The sequence below is a fragment of the Lemur catta genome, unplaced genomic scaffold (assembly GCF_020740605.2).
Source record: "Lemur catta isolate mLemCat1 unplaced genomic scaffold, mLemCat1.pri scaffold_67_ctg1, whole genome shotgun sequence".
Lineage (NCBI taxonomy): Eukaryota > Metazoa > Chordata > Mammalia > Primates > Lemuridae > Lemur > Lemur catta.
In genome coordinates, this window is record NW_025423866.1 from 44868 (window position 1) to 60936 (window position 16069).

Genomic DNA, 16069 nt, shown 5'->3' on the forward strand with positions numbered 1-16069 from the left:
ACCCTAGCTCTAACCCTAGCCCTAGACCTAGACCTAGACAAAGACCTAACCCTAGCCCTAGCCCTAGCCCTTGCCTAGACACTAACACTAACTCTAAAACTAACCCTAGCACTAGGCTTGGCTCTAGCCCTAGCCCTAGGCCTAAACCTAACCCTAGACCTAGCCCTAACCCTAACATTATCCCTAACCCTGACCCTAAGCCAAAAACCATTAACCCCTAACCATAAACCCAAACCCTAACTCTATCACTAAACCTAACCCTAACTGCTAACCCTAACACTAATGCTAACCATAACCCTAACCCTAACCCCTGACCCTAACCATAATCCTAACTCTAACTGCTAACCCTAACCCTAATTCTAACACTAACCCAAAACCTAAACCTAACCTTAACCCCTAACCCTAACACTAACACTAACCCCTAAACCTAACCCTGACTCTAACGCTAAGGGTAATCCTAACACTAACTCTAAGCCCTATCCCCTAACTGTAACCCCAACGATAGCTCTAACCATAACCCTAACCCCTAACCATAACCCTAAACCTAACCCCTATCTGTAACCCTAATTCTAACCCTAAGCCTAAACCTAAACCAAACCCTAACCCTTAACTGTAAACCTAAAACCTATACCTAACCCCAACCCTAACACTAACCACTAACCCTAGACCTCACACTAAATTTAGCCCCTAAACCTAACCTGAACCCTAACTCTAACCCTTAACCCTAATCTTAAACATAAACCTAACCATAACCCCTAACCCTAACACTAACCCCTAAACCTAAACCTAAGCCTATCCCTTATCCCTAAACCTAACACTAAACCATCCCCAACCCAAAACCCAAACTGCTAACCCTAAACCAAACACTTAACCCCAAGATTAACCGTTGAACCCTACTCTAACTCTTTACACTAAACGCTACCCTAACCATTAACCCTGAACCTAACACTTAACACTAACCCTAACCCTAACTCTAACCCAAAAACTAACCCTAACACCTAATCTTAATCCTAAACTTAACCCTATCCCTAACCATAACACTAACCAGAACACTAACACTAACCCTAACCCCGAACCTAACCTTAAACCTAAACCCCTAAAAGTAACCCTACCCCTAATCTCTAAGCCTAACCCTAATGCTAAACCTAACACAACCCTTACACTAACCCTAACCCTAACCCTAAACTAAACCTACCATAACAATAAACACTAGCCTTAACACTAACCCCTAACCATAATCCTAATTATAACCTAACCCTAAACATAAACCTAACCCTAAACCTTAACCCTAAACCCTAATATTAACCTTAACACTAACCCTAGCCTTAGGGCTAAACCCTAACCCTAACCCTAACAATAACACCTAATGCTAACTGTAACACTAATCCTAACCTCTAACTCTAACCCTAATCAATAACACTAACATAACCCTATCCATAACCCCTAACCCTAACGCTTAACATAAACCTAACTGCTGAAACTAAACCAAATCCTAACCCCAAACCCTAACCTTATCCCTAACCCTAACGCCTAACCTAACCCTAAATCCGGCCATAACCCTAACCCTAGCTCTAACCCTAGACCTAGACCTAACCCTAGCCCAAACCATAGCCCTAGCCTTAGCCCTAATCATAGCCCTAGCTCAAGCCCTAACACTAAACCTAACCCTAAACCTCACTATAGCCCAAGCCCTAGGCCAAGTCCTAGCCCTACCCATAACCCTAGCACTAACACTAAGCTTAACACTATCCTTAAACCTAACCATAAATCTAACAACCTTAACACCTAACACTAAACCAAACCATAACCCTAACCATACCCCTAACACTAACAGCCTTAACAACTAACCCTAATAATAAACCTAACCCCAAACCCTAATCCTAACCGCAAACCCTAACCCTAATGCTATCCCTAACACTAACCCTAATTTCTAACCCTAACCCTAACACTAATCTCTAACACTAACCCTAATTCAAACCCTAAACCTAAACATAAAGATAACCTTAACCTCTAAACCAAACCCTAAACCCGAATCTTAATCCTAACCTTAACACTAAACCTAATCTAAAACCCTAACTCTAATCCCTAAACTTAACCCTAACCATAACCCCTAACCATAACCCTAATCCATAACCTCTAACCCTAAAGATAACTCTAACACTAACACTAACCCCTAAACCTATCCCTAACCTTAACGCTAAGAATAACCCTAACACTAACTCTAACCCCTAACTCTTAACTGTAACCCTAACACTAACTCTAACCCTAATCCTAACCCCTAACCATAACCCAACCCTAACCCCTATCCATAACCCTAATTCTAACCCTAAGCCTAAACCAAAACCAAACCCTAACCCTTAACCCTAACCGTAAAACCTATTCCTAACCCTAACCCTAACCATTAACCCTAACCCTAACACTAAATTTATCCCCTAATCCTAACCTGAACCCTAACCCTAACCCTTAAACCTAATCTTAACCATAAACCTAACCCTAACCACTAACCCTAACAATAACCCCTAAACCTAAACCTAACCATATACCTTATCCTAAAACTAACACTAAACCCCTAACCCTAATAGTAACACCAAAACCTAAGCTGTAACCTTAACAGTAACCCTACCCCTAAACCCAAAACTCACACGCTAAACCTAACAGTTAACCCTAACACTAACCATTAAACCTTACCATAACCATAACACTAGCCCTAACACCTAACCCTAACCTTAATTCTAAACTTCAGCCTAAACTTAAACCTAACACTATACCCTAATCCTAACCCTAACCCCTAATACTAACCCTAACCCTAATGTTCAGATAACCAAAAACCCGAACCGTAATCCCTAAACCTAACCTTAATCCTAACTCTAACACCTTACCCTAAACCTAACCCCTATTCCTAACTCTAACCCTAACCCCAAACCCTAACAGTTACCCTAACCCTAACCACTAACCCTAAAACTAACCCTAACTCCTAACCCTAACCATAAAGCAAGCCCAAAGTTCACATCTAGCTCTAATCCTAGCCCCAGCCCTAGACCTAGACCTAACCCTAGACCTAGCCCTGCCCTAGCCATAGCCCTAGCCCGGACACTAACACTAATGCTAAATCTAACCCTAGCCCTAGCCCTAGCCCTAGCCCTATCCCTACCCATAACCTTAGCCCAAAGCAGAGCCTAACACTATCCCTAACACTGACCCTAAGCCTAGGAGCCCTAATCTCTAACCATAGCCCCAAACCCTAACTCTATCAGTAAAACTAACAGTAACCTCTAATACTAACATGAACGCTAATCCTAACCCTAATCTCTAACCCTAACCATAACCCTAACTCTAACCGCTAACCCTAAACCGAACCCTAATTCTAACGCTAACCCTAAACCTAAACCTAACACTAACCCTAACACCTAATCCTAAACCTAACCATAACGTCAACCCTAAACCTAAAACCTAACCTATTGCTAACCGTAACCCTAATGCCTAACTATAACCCTAACCATAACCCTAAACCCTAACCCTACCCCTAACCCCTAACAGTAACCCTAACGCCTAACCCAAACCCTAACCCTAAACCTAACCCAAACCCTAACCATAACCTAACCCATACCCTAACAACCCTAACCCCTAATCATTAATCCTAACCCTAACACGAACACTAACCCCTAACACTAACCCTAAACCTAACACCTATCCGTAACCCTTCTTCTAACCCTATTCCTAAACATAAACCTAACCCTTACCCTTAACCTTAACTGTAACCCATAACCCTAACCCTAACCCATAACCCTAACGCAAAACCTAACCCTAACATTAACCCCTAACCCTAAATTTAACCCTATGCCTTACCCCTAAATGTAAAACTAAACCCCCAACCCTAACACTAACCACAAACCCTAACCCTTAACAGGTCACATTAACACTATCCACAACCCCGAACCCCAAACCATTAATCCTAAAACTAACAGATAATGATAAGACTAACTGCTAAACCTTACCCTAACCCTTAACCCTAAACGGTACCCTAATCATTAACCCTAAACCTAACACTTAACACTAATCGTAAGCATAACCATAACTCTAAACCAAGCCCTAACACCTAAACCTAACCCTAAACCTAACCCTATCCCTTACCATAATCCTAACCAGAACACTAACCCTATCCCTAATCCCTAACCCTAACCCTAACCCTAACCCCCTAAAACTAACCATACCATTAATCCCTAACCCTAATCCTAACACAACCCTTACACTAACCCTAAGGCTAACACTAACCTAAACGCACCATAACACAATACCCTAACCCTAACCCTAACCCCTAACCCTAATCCTAATTCTAAACCTAACCCTAAATATAAACCTAACCATAAACCCTAACGCTAAACCCTAAGCCTAACCCCAACACTAACCTTAGCCTTAACAGTAAACCCTAACCCTAACCCTAACACTAACGATAACCCTAACCGTAAAACTAACCCTAATCTCTAACCCTAACCCCTAATGCCTAACACTAACATAACCCTAATCATAAGCAATAACCATAATGCTTAACCCAATCCTAACCCCTAACCCTAACCCTAACCCTAAACCTAACCCTGAATCCTAACCTTATTCCTAACCATAATGCCTAACCGTAAAGCTAACCCCAGCCCTAACACTAACCCAGCTCTAACTCCAATACAGGACCTAACCCTAGTCCTAGCCATAGTCCTAGCCCTAGCCCTAATCATAGCCCTAGCCCTAGCCCTAACCCTAACCCTACCCCTAACCGTAAACCTAACCTTGCCCGAGCCCTAGCCCTAGACCTAGCCATAACCCTAGCCCTAACACTAACCCTAACAGTATCCATAAACCTAACCATAACCCTAAATACTCTAAACCCTAACACTAAACCTAAACCTAACCCTAACCATAACCCTAACCCTAAGAGCCCTAAACCCTAACCCTAACCCTAACTGCTAACCATAACCTTAATGCTAACCCTAATGCTAACCCTAACCCTAACCTTAACCCTAATTTCTAACACTAACCCTAACACTAACACCTAATCCTAACCATAATTCTAACCCTAACCCTAAACATAAAGCTAACCTTAACCTCTAAACCAAACCCTAATCCCTAATCCTAAACCTAACCCTAACACTAAACCTAACCCTAAACCATAACCCTAACCCTAATCCCTAAACTTAACACTAACCCTAACCCCTAACCACTAACCCTAACCGTAACCCTGACACTAACACTAAACCCTAATCCTAACCCTAACTCTAAAGCTAAGAATAACTCTGACACTAACTCTAACACTTAACCCCTATCCGTAACTCTAATGCTAACTCTAACTCTAACCCTATCGCCTAACCATAACCCTAACCCTAAACCCTGTCCCTAACCCTAATACTAACTCTAAGCCTAAACCTAAACCATACCCTAACACTAACCCTAAAATCTATCACTAACCCTAACCCAAACCCTAACCCTAACCACTAATCCTAAACCTAACACTAACTTTAGCCCCAACCCTAACCCAAACCCTAAACATAATCCTTAATCCTAATCTTAACCTTAAACCTAACCCTAACCACTAACCCTAACCCTAACCCCTAAACCTAAACCTAACCATATACCTTAACCTAAAACTAACACTAAACCCCTAACCCTAACAGTAACACCAAACCTTAACCCCTAACCTTAACACTAACCCTAGCTTCTAAACCCAAACCTCACATCCTAACCCTAACATTTAACCCTAAGACTAACTGTTAATCCTTAACCTAACTGTAACCCTAGCGGTAACCTTAATTCTAACCTTCAGCTTAAACCTAATCCTAACACTTTACCCTAACCCTAACTCTAACACCTAATCCTAACCCTAACCTTAACGCTCACCCTAACCATAAACCTTAACCCTAATCCTAACCCCTCACTGTAACCTTAATGCAAACTCTAAACCTAACTCTAACCCCTAACCATAACCCTAACCCTAACCACTATCCCTAACGGTAATCCTAACCCTAAGCCTAAACCTAAACCAAACCCTAACCTGAAACACTAACCCTAACACTAACTCTAGCCCCTAACCCTACCCCGAACCCTAACCCAAACCCTTAACCCTAATCTTAACCATAAATGTAACCCTAACCCATAATCCTAACACTAACCCCTAACTCTAACCCTAACCCTATCCCTTACCCCAAAACCTAATACTAAACACCTAATTCTAACAGTAACACCGAACCTTTACCTCTAACCTTAACACTAACCCTATACCCTAAAACCAAACCTCATTTCTTAACCGTAACTGTTAACCATAAGACTAACCATTAAACCTTACCCTTACCATAACTCTAGCCCTAACACCTAAGCCTAACCTTAATTCTAACCTTCAGCCTAAACTTAAACCTAACCCTATTCTCTAACTCTGACCTTAACCACAAACCCTAACCTTAACCCTGATGCTCACTTAACCAAAAACCTTAACACTAACCCTAACCCTAACTCTAACCCCTAACCCTAAACCTATCCCCTAACCCTAAACCTAAACCTAACCCCAAAGCCTAACACTTACCCTAAACCTAACACCTAACCCTAACGTTAATATTAACCCTAACTCTTAACCCTAACCCTAAACCTAGCCCTAAGTCTAACCCTAGCTCTATCACTAGCCCTAGCCCTAGACCTAGACCTAACCCTAGCCCTAGCCTTGGCCCGCATACTAACCCTGACCCTCAAATTAACTCTAGCACTAGCCCTAGCCTTAGCCCTAGCCCGAACCCTAGCCCTGGCCCTAACCCTAACACTAACCTAACCCGGACACTAACCCTAAAGCCCTACCCTCTAAACATAACCCCAAACCCTAACTTTATCAATAAAACTAACCCTAAACACTAACCCTAACCCTAATGCTAACCCGAACCCTAACCCTAACCCCTAACCGTAACCATAACTCTAACTCTAACCTCTAACCCTAACACTAATTCTAACACTAACCCTAAACATAAACTTAATCCTAACCCTTAACCATAACCCCTAATCCTAACCCTCATGCTAACCCTAAACCTAAAACCTAACCCTATCACTAACCCTAACACTAACGCCTAATGCTAACACTAACCATAACCCAAAACCCTAACCCTAACCTGAACCCCTTACTGTAACCCTAACGTCTAACCCAAACCATAACCCTAACTCTAACCACTAACCCTAACCCTAAACCTAACCCCAAACCCTAACCCTAAACCTAACCCTACCTGTAATAACTTTAATGCCTAACCCCTAATCCTAACCATAACACCAACACTAACCCCTAACCCTAACTCTAAACATAACACCTATCCTTAACCCTACTTCTAACCCTAACCCTAAACATAAACCTAACACTTCCCCTTAACCTTAACCCTAACCCATAACCCTAACCTAAACCCTAACCCTAACATTAACCCCTAGCACTAAATATAACCCTATCTCTTAGCCTTAAACCTAAAGCAAAAGCCCCAACCCTAACACTAAGCACAGTCTCTAACCCTTTACCCCTAACCTTAACACTAGTCCCAACCCTGGACTCCAAACTGCTAACCCTAACCCTATCCCTAACCTTAAACCTAACCCTAAACCTAACAAAACACTTACACTAACCCTACCCCTAACATAATGCACCATAACCCTAAACCATAACCCTAATGCAAACACTAAACCTAACCCCTAACCCTAATCTTAATTATAACCTTAACCCTAAACATGAACCTATCCCTAAATACAAAAGCTAACCGCTCATCCTACACCTAACACTAACCCTAGCCCTAAAATCTAAACCTAACCCTACACCCTAACACTAAACTAACCCTATCCATAACCCCAAACCCTAACCATTAACCTAACCCTAACCTCTAACCCTAACACTAACCCCTAACCCTAGCCCTAACCCTAATGCTGAACCCTAACCTAACCCCAGGCCTAACCCTAACCCTAGCTCTAAACCTAGACCAAGACCTAACCCTAGCCCTAGCCATAGCCCTAGCCCTAGCCCTAATCATAAACCTAGCCCTAGGCCTACCCTTAACACTCACCCTAACTGTATACCTAACCCTAGCCCTAGCCCTGGCCCTAGCCCTAACCTTAGCCCTAACCCTAACACTATCCCTAACCCCAACCATACCCTATCAACCATAACCGCTAACACTAAACCTAACCATAACCCTAACAATAACCCTAACACTAACAGCTCTAACCCCTAACCCTAACCATAAACCTAACCCCAAACACTAACCCTAACCCTAACCCTAACTGCTAACACTAATCCTAACGCTAACCCTAACACTAACCCTAAACCCTAACTGTAACCCTAACACTAACCCCTAACCCTAACCCTAATTCTAACCCCAACCCTAAAAGTAAACCTAACCCTAACCCCTAATACAAACCCTAGCCCCAAATAATAATCCAAACCCTAACGCTAAACCTAACCGTAAACCTAAACCTTAACCCTAATCCCTAACCCTAACCCATAGCTCTAACCCTAACCCTATCCCCTAACCCGTAACCTTAAGCCTAAAACTAACACTAAATCCTAAAGCAAACCCTCACCCTCACGCTAAGAATAACCAAAACACTAACTATAACCCCTAACCCCTAAGCATAACCCTAATGCTATCCACTATCCCTAACCCTAATTCTAACCCTAAGCCTAAACCTAAAAAAAGCCCTAACCCTTAAGCCTAACCCTAAGCACGATTCCTAACCCTAACACTAACACTAGCCACTAACCCTAACCAGAACCCTAACCCTAGCCCTGAAATATAATCGTGAGCATAAAAATAACCATAACCCATAACCCTAACACTAACCCATAACCCTGAACTTAACCTTCTCCCTTACTCCTAAAACTAACAATAAACCGCTAACCCTAAGAGTAACACCAAACCCTAACCCCTAACCTTAAGACTAACCTGAACCCCTAAACTCAAAACTCACATTCTAACCCTAACAGTTAACCCTGACTAACCTTTAAACCTTACTCTAACCGTAAGCCTGGCCCTAGCACCTATAACCTTAATTCTAACCTTCTGCCTAAACTAAAACCTAACTGTATTCCCTAAACTTAACCTTAACCCCTAATCCTAACCCTAGCTCTCACCCAAACAATAAACCCTAACCATAACCCTAACCCCTAACCCTAACCCTAAACCTAACACTTAACCCTAAACCTAACCCCTAACCCTAATCCCAAATCCTAACCCTTACCCTAAGCCTAACCCCTAACCCTAACCCTAACCGTAACCCTAACCCCTAAACCTAACCCTAACCCTAACCATAACCCTAATGTCTAACCCAAACCATTACCCTAAACCTACCCCCTAACCCTAACACTAACCGTAAACCTAATCCCAAACACTAACCCTAACCCTAAACCTAACACCTACTCCTAACACTACTTTTAACTCTATCCCTAAACATAAACCTAACCCTTGCCCTTAAACTTAACCCTAATCCATAACCCTAACCCAAACCCAAAGACTAACATTTACCCCTAACACTAAGCCTAGCCCTATCCCTTACCCCTAAACATAAAACTAAACCCCTAACCCTAACACTAACCCCAAACTCTAACCCCTAACCCATAACTTTACAGTATCCCTAACCCTGAACCCCAAACTGCTAACCCTAACCCTAACAGTTAACCCTAAGACTAAATGTTAAACCTTAAGCTAACCCTTAACCCTAAAAGCTACCCTAACCATTAATGCTAAACCTAACACTTAACTCTAACCCTAACCCTAAACCTAACCCTAACACCTAACCCTAACCCTAAACCTAACCCAATCCCTAACCATAACACTTACCTAACATAACCTAACCTTATCCCCTAACTCTAACTCTAACACTAACCCCCTAACAATAAACGTACCCCTAATCCCTAACCCTAATGCTAACCCTAAATCTAACAAAACTCTTACACTAACCCTAACCCTAACCCTAACCCTAACGCAAACCCTTATCCTTCAACCTAACACGAACTTTAGGACCTAACCCTAACCCAAAACCTAACACTAACCCTTAACCCTAATCTTAACCAAAAACCTAACCATAACACCTAACCCTAACACTAACCCCTAACCCTAACTTAACCCTATCCCTTACCCCTGAACCTAACATTAACCCCTAATCCTGACAGTAACACCAAATCCTAGCCCCTAACCATAGCAGTAACCCTAACCCCTCACCCCAAACCTCACATCCTAACCCTAACAGTTAACCCTAAAACTAACTGTTAAGCCTTACCCTAACACTAACCCTAGCCATAACACCTAACCCCAACCTTAATTCTAACCCTAAGCCTAAACCTAAACCTCACCCTATCCCTAAACCTAACCCTAACCCCTAATCCTAACTCTTACCCTAATGCTCACCCTAACCCTAAACCCTTAACCTAACCCCTAACACTAAACCTAACCCCTAACCCTATCCCAAAACCCTAACACTTACTCTAACCCTAAAACCTAACCCTAACCATAAACCTAACCCTAACACCTAACCATGACCATAACCCTACCCCTAACTCTAACCCTAGCAATAACCCTACCCTTGCTGTAGCCCTAAACCCAGACATAACTGTAGCCCTAGCCATAGTCCTACACCTAACCATAGCCCTAGCACTAGCCCTGACACTAACCTTAACCCTAAATCTAACCTTAGCCCTGGCCCTATTGCTTGCCCTAGCACTAACCCTAACACTAAACCTAATCATAACCCCTAACACTAACCCTAACCCTAACCCCAACCCTAAACCATAAACCTAACCCTAACCCTAAACCCAAAATCTAACACTAACCCTAACCCTAATCCTACACCAGGCCCTAGCCCTAACCCTAAACCAATCCTAGCCCTAACGCTCACCCCTATGCTTCCCGTAGCCCTAGCACTATTCCTAGCCCTAACACTAACCCTAAACCTAACCCTAGCCCTAAACCTAACCCTAACCCTAACACTAGCACTAACACTAACCCTAACCCTAAACCTAGCCCTAGCCCAAACCCTAGCCCTAGCCCTAGCCTGACAATAACCCTAGCCCTAACCCTAGCCCAAGCCCTAGCCCTACCTCTAGCCCTAACTCTAACTCTAACCCTACCTCTAACCCTACCTTTTAAACCTATCCCTAACCCTTAACCATAATCTTAACCATAAACCTAACCCTAACCCCTAACCCTAACACTAACCCCTAAACCTAAACCTAACACTAACTCTAATCCCTAAACCTAACACTTAACCCCTAACCCTAAAACTAACCTGACACTCCAACCCCTAACCCCTAACACTAACCCTGTCCCCTATCACCAAACCCCTACCCTAACCTTAACAATTAACAATAAGACTAACTGTTAAACTTCACCCTAACCCTTAAACCTAACACTAACCGTAAACTGAACCCTAACCATTAATCCTAACTGTAAAATTAACCCTAAACCTTAACCCTGAACCCTACCCTAACCGTTAAACCTAACCCTAACCCTTAACCCTAAATCTAACCCTAAACCTGAACCCTAATACTAACCCTTAACCCTAACCCTAACCCTAACCCTTAACCCTAATCCTCACCCTTAACCCTAACCACAAACCCTAACCCTAACACTTAACCATAAACCTATCCCTAACCGTTAAGCCTACCCCTAACACAAATACTTAACGGTAATACAAACGCTTAACCCTAACTCTAACCTTACCTTTAACCCTAATCCTAAACTTTAACTGAACCCCTAACCCTAACCGTAAACCTTACGCCTAACCTTAACCGTCAACATTCACCCTAGCCATTAACACTCACCCCAACCCTCACACGTAACCCTACCCCAACACTTAACCGTAACCCTAACCTTACCCTTAACACTAATCCTAACACTTACCCCTAACAATAACACTAACACCTAGGCCTAACCCTAACACTAACCCCTAGCTCTAAACCTAACCCTAAATGCTAGCCCTAACCCTTACAGCTAAGCCCTAACCCTCACATTAACCTTAACCCCTAACCGCAAACTCCTAACCCTAAACCCAACACTTAACCCTAAGACTAACCATTAACTCTCACAATAACCCTTAACCCTAAACCTAGTCCTAACTCTAACTCTTTACCCTACCCCTAAACCAAACCCCTAACATCAATCCTAAACCTCACCCTTAACCCTAAACCTAACAGTAAATGGTAATACTAACACTAACATTTAAACCTGATGTTAACCCTAGCCCTTAAATCTAATCTTAACCCTTAATCCTACCCCAACCACTAACACTAACACTAAACCCTAAACGTAATCCTAACCCTAACCCTATGACCTAAACCTAACAGTTAACCCCTAACCCTAACACTTACCCCAAACACTAAACCTTAACCGCTAACCCCTAACCCTAACAATAACCCAACCTTTCTTCCCCAACCCCTAACCCTAACCCTAACCGTTAACACTCACCCTTACACTTAAGCCTAACCCTAACCCTAACACTTAAGCCTCAGTCTAACCTTTAACCCTAACTCTAACCCTTAAGCCTAACCCTGACCCTTAACCCTAAACTAAACCTTAACCGTTAACCCTAATCCTAACCCTAACACTTAATGCTAAACCTAACCCTAACCATTAATCCTAACCCTAAACCTTAACCCTAACACTAACCTTAAAACTTAACCCTAATACTATCCCTTAACTCTAACCCTACTCTTTCACTCTAATCCAACCCTTAACACTAACAACTAACTCTAACCCAAACACTTAACCCTAACCGTAACCGTTAACACTCACCCTAAACCTTAACCCTAATACTAAACCTATCACTTAACCCTAATCCTTAACCCTAACCCTAACACCTACAGCCTAAAACTAACACTAAACCTAACCCTTAACCTCTAACCCTTAACCCTAACACTGAGCCTAACTGTAAACCCCTAACCCTAACCCTAACCCTAACCATAATTATCACACTTCTTCCATTCTCAGGGTTAAGCACACCTGCAATCATCCCATGCCATGCGTGAAGGGAGGCTCTACCGCTGTGTCCTGCATGAAACCCACTGGCCCATACGCAGTGTACAATAGACGGGGTTCCCGGAGACAACCCCAGCCCCGTAACCCACCACCCTAGTGCAGGCAGGACCCTTGTCCTTAGCATAAACACTACCCCTAACCCATAACCTTACCCATAAACATAACAACTAACCCTAAATCTATTGCTCACCGTAACACATAAACCCAACCCTAACTTTCATCCTGTAAATTTACCTTAATGCATGACTTACCCTGACAACAGCCCCTAACCGATAATTGTAACCCAAACTCCTACCCATAAACGTAACACCTAAACCCTAACCCTTACCCTAAAGCCTAGACCTAAACCTAAACTTAAGCCTAACTCATAACCCTAACCCTAACTCCTTACCCTAACACTAACCTGGAACCCTCATCCTAACCCTATCCCCTAACACTAACCATAACCCTTAGCTCTAACACTAACCTAAACTGAACTCTTAGCCCTAACCCTAAAACTAAACCACAAAACCTAATCCTATCCCTTAACCCTAAACCGAACCCTAACCGTTAACCCTAACCCTACCACTAACCCTTAAACCTAATCCTAACCCTTAACCTTAACCCTAACTGATAATCCTCACCCTAACACTTAACCCTGACCCTAACTCTAACACTAACCCTTACCCATAATCCTAACACCAACTTTTAACCCTAATCCTAACCCTTAACCCTAACACTAACATTACCCCTAACCATAAACCCAACCCTAACACCTAACACCTAACGCTCACACTAACCAAGACTCCTAACACCAAACCCCGACCCCTAACCCTAACCCTAATTCTCACTCTTCTTCCATTCTCAGAGATAAGCAAGCCTACACTGCAGCCATGCCATGTGTGAGATGAGGGTCCCCCTGAGTCCTGCGTGACAGGCAGGGGCACATGCCCATGGTACAATGGAGTGGGGTGCGTGGCTATGTAGGCTTGCTAAACTGCAGTTTGGAGAAATTGCGATAGTCATATATAGGGTTGCTTACATTTACTTATAGGAAGCAACTATTGGGGTGTGCTTTGTAGGCTTGCCTTACTCTAGTTTGGATGAAGTGGGTGAGTCCTATATAGGAATGTTAGCATTGAGTTAGAAGGAGCATCTATGGGGGGTGTTTTTTAGGCTTGCTAAACACTAGTTTGGAAGAAGTTCGAGAGTCATACATAGGAACGATTTCATTCAGAGAAAGCCATTATAGGGAGTTTATTTGTAGGCTTGCTAAGCTACTTTGGAGGAAGTTGAGAGTCATATATAGGAATGCTTACATTCACAGAAAGTAACTATGTGGGGTGGTTTCTAGGCTTCCTAAACTCTAGTTTGGAAAAAGGGGAAAGTCATGTATAGGAATTCTTACATTCATTTACAGGAAGGAACTATCTGCGGGGAAATGCAGTATTGCTAAAATCTTAGATTGAAAAAATCGCAGGAGTCATATATAGGAATGTTACCATTCACTTAATGAAAGCAACTATCAGGACATGGTTTCCAGGTATGCTGTACTCTAGTTTGGAAGAAGTGCTACAGTAATATATAGGAAAGCTTACATTCTCTGAGAGAAAGTAATTATAGGTGGGTGCATTGTAGGAATGCTAAACTCTAGTTTGAAAAAATTTCGAGAGCCTAAAGGCCATAGTCATACATAGAAACGCTTAAATTCATTCAGGGAAAGCAGCTGTCGGGGATTGGTTTGTAGGTTTACTCAACCCTAGTCTGGAAGAAGTGCGAGAGTCATACATAGGAAGGTTTCAATTCACTCAGAGAAAGCAACAATGGGGGTGAATTGTAAGCATGCAAAACTCTATCTTGTAAAGCGTGAGTCAGTCATACATAGGAATGCTTAAATTCACTCAGAAAAAGCAACTATGGGAGGAATGTTTGTAGGCATACTAATCTCTACTTTGGTAGAATTTCGAGACACATATAGGAAAGCTCATATTCACTCATAGAAAGTAACTATGGGGGGTGTAATTTTTGCACGCTAAAGTCTAGTTTGGAAGGAGTACGAGAGTCATATATAGGAAGGCTTACATTCACGCGAAAGTTTTGTTTGGGAGGTAACAGCCACTTAGAAAAAGCAATTGCCGGCGGGTGGTGTGTAGGCCTGCGAAACTCTATTTTCAATGAAGTGTATGTGTCAGATATGGGAAAGTTTACATTCACTCAGAGAACACAACGTTGGGGTAGTGGTTTGTAGGCATACTAAACTCTAGTTTGGAAAAAGTACAAGTCGTATATAGAAACGCCTACATTCACGCAGAGAAAGCAACTATGGGGTGGTGTTTTTACACATGTTAAACAATAGTTTGGTGGAATTTCGGGAGTCATATCTAGGGAAGCTTACAGTGACAGAGAAACCAACTCTCGTGGTGGTTTGTAGGACTGCTAAACTCTATCTTCAATGAAGTGTAAGAGTTATATATGGGAAGGCTTACATTCACTCAGACAAAGCAATGATGGGGTGGTGGTGTGTAGGCATACTAAACTGTAGCTTGGAACAAGGAGAATCATCTATAGGAACACTTACTTTCACGCAGAGAATTCAACTATGGGGTGGTGTTTTGTAGGCATGCTAAAGTGCAGTTTGGAAGAAGTTCGAGAGTCTTATATTAAAGGAAAGATTATGGTCACCTAGAGAAAGCAACTCTCTGGAGGTGGTTGGTAGGCCTGCTAAACTCTAATTTGGATGAAGTGTGAGAGTCATACATGGGACCGCTTATATTCAATCAGAGAAAGGACCGACGTAGTGGTGGTTTGTAGGCATACAAAAGTCTAGTTTGGATGAATTGTGGCTGCCACACATGAGAAGGCTTATATTGAGTCAGGGAAAGCAAATATGGGGTGGTGTTTCATAGGCATGCAAATCTCTATTTTGAAAGAAATTCAAGAGTAATATATAGGAAAGCTTCAGTCACTCAGAGAAAGCAAATCTCGGGGGGTGCTTGGTAGGTCTTCTCAATTCTATCTTTGGAAGAAGTGTGAAAGTCACATATGGGAATGCTTACATTCACGCA